Source organism: Cryptotermes secundus, unplaced genomic scaffold, assembly GCF_002891405.2.
Source record: "Cryptotermes secundus unplaced genomic scaffold, Csec_1.0 scaffold362, whole genome shotgun sequence".
NCBI lineage: Eukaryota > Metazoa > Arthropoda > Insecta > Blattodea > Kalotermitidae > Cryptotermes > Cryptotermes secundus.
In genome coordinates, this window is record NW_019744413.1 from 334,009 (window position 1) to 336,629 (window position 2,621).

Below are 2,621 nucleotides of genomic sequence, written 5' to 3' on the forward strand. Positions count from 1 at the left end.
TCAAAGCTAATTAACAAGTCCTATTATTCTCTACGTTATCTTGTAATTAACTAATTCTGTAGATCCACTCGGCAAGGAGAGGGCTATGCGATGTCACCAATGTATAAAAACGCTTATCATCTATCCTTTTCTCAATAAGCGATAAATTTTGCCCAGGGGTATACACACAAAATATAATACAATTCTGAGCGAGGCTTACCTTGCTGTGTTGCGATGCAGACGGCTGTGGTAACGTAGCAGGGGGGTCCCGTTGCACGCGGTCGCGGGCTCTGGTTCGGGGTTGTTCAGTTGTGGAGGTCCACCGTCCTCTTGTCTTGGGCTCGGTGGCGTCGTCACAACGGCGGCACCTACTGGAATCTCGTACTTTGTCGGCAGCCCTCGGGTGGCGACGCGGTCGCAGTCACCTCGAGCGATGTTTCGGACGATCCCAGAGGCGTGCAGGTATCTCTCTGGCCGGACACAGGGAAGACGGAGGCCGGGGCTAAAGTAACCCGACGGCTCGGCACCAAGGGGCCGTGCACTGCTCCCTTAGTGGCGGCTAGTATTTTACAGCCACCGTCTGCTGCAGGCTGGGTCTGCTCCTTGGTCCTTCTTGGCCAAACAGGCTCCTGGAGGGCCTGGGAGATGATGTTGCGATGTCTCCTCGGAGAGGCCGGTCCGATTCGACGTCGTAGGATGTTGAGGCTGGAACTGCTGCTGAGTGTAGTCTACGGCAAGATCTCCTCCTGAAATCCTAGAAGGGAACCTCTTTAATCACCCCACACCTGACACCAATTTATTTTTATGTAGTATCCCGCCGTAGAGTTGGCTGAGATCTTCCAAGCCGGAGTGCGAAGTCCGATGAAGCCAAGGTAAATTTTATTTGTGGAGCTGAGGTTCACGCCGTTTAAGAGTGAAAGCTCAAGACTACAGAGCAGTTGACTATGTGAATATTTATTAAAAAAGAATGAAATAAGATGAAAGTTATACAACCACCAGTGATTACAAGAAGGCAAGACCAGAACCCTGCGAGCTGAAATTTTCTAAGTCCACTTCGCTGAGCTGAGTCGCATAGAGACGGCCCGCACGAAGTCTTCGAAAAGTGTCCCCCCTCTCCTGTGATTACGGAGAGCTTATAAACAATTTGACATCCGGTAACTGACGTCATACCTCCCTCTTATGCACTGAGTCTTGCCTTTTACATTGTCTTAGTATGGAAAGTTACAGGACATAGGTTCGGTGGACCAAGTCCACACTTGTTTACTTCATACATATATTTTTATAAAATAATCAGGCGGATATTGGGCAATGAATAGGTTCCAGCGTGTCTGGGGCTGGCAACATGTGGTTCGCCGTTCGTTTGATGCTACACCTGTGTGTTCATCTTGTAATTGGTACACTCATTAAAGTCTTGGCTATGCACCCTGTTAAATGCAAGACACTGATATACTGAGGAAGTTTGCTTTGAAGTACTGTATTGTGACTTGTCTTGTTCAACCAAGAACAGTTGTTCTGACAAAGGTTCTTCAGCATATCCATGATTTTCCTCAGATACTGAGAAAATTCCACAAATTATAGTTTGTTCTTCTGACATGCTTGGGGGCAACTATGCCTGTATGTAAAGCTGTCCCTATAATAGGCTGTCAAGGCTTCCACATTTTCTAGACAGTTGGTGCTGAGGTTGTGAACCTTAGGCACTGGTCGCCCTTTATGCCCAAGAAGATTTCTGATATTCATTTCTATTGGAGGCTGAGTTGACCCCAGGGCCGTAGTGCAGCTGGAAGGATTAGGTTAATTGAAAAATCCAGTTACCTCATCGGGAATTCAACCTGTGACCTTCCAATTTGTAGCATAGTACCCCAACTATATGTGTATATAAAATATTTATGGTTATACATGATGGAAAGATCCACTTGGGCAACTAATTGTAGATGGAAGGATAGTATTAAAATGATTCTTAGGGAGATAAATTGAATGTTATGAAAGTTCGAAGTTCAAAGTGTCTTGTGGTAGACTTCTGTAGTGGTGATGACAACGGATTTTGGATTCCATAAGAGCAGGGCATTTCTTTAACAGCTGATATCATCTGCTCAAAGAAGGCCCTGTTCCATGGAGGTGGTATGTGTTCAGTTCACATTGTGTATCAGCAGAACTCATATAGGGCAGGTAGTGCTGTCAGTCTACATGTTCCAAATTGAGAACTGATAGATAGATTTTTAAGAAGTTTGACACAAATATTATGTTGTTGGAGGCTAACTCGGACTGATGCTTTCTAATTACGTACACTTGGTAGTAACAACATGGCAAATGCATGAACTAGGGAAGTCAGAGTGACTAGTTCGATTGGCAAGATGCTGTAACCACAGTAACTATTACTGATCATGAGAACCACAGGGTAATGACATTGTTAACTATGGTATTAATAGTGTAAGATGTATGATTCTGCAATCCACCACTCCCTACCTGCTGGTGCGTCTGCCTCCTATATCATACCTTCCACTCCTTCCTAATATCAGGGTAATCTGTATCTGTATATAGGAGCAGATTGAACCGTGCAACGGTTCTTCTCTGTGAAGTTCCTTGGAGTCCCCCCCCCCCCTACGAGCCAGGACTCAGGCCGCTGCACCCCCTCTTTATACTAA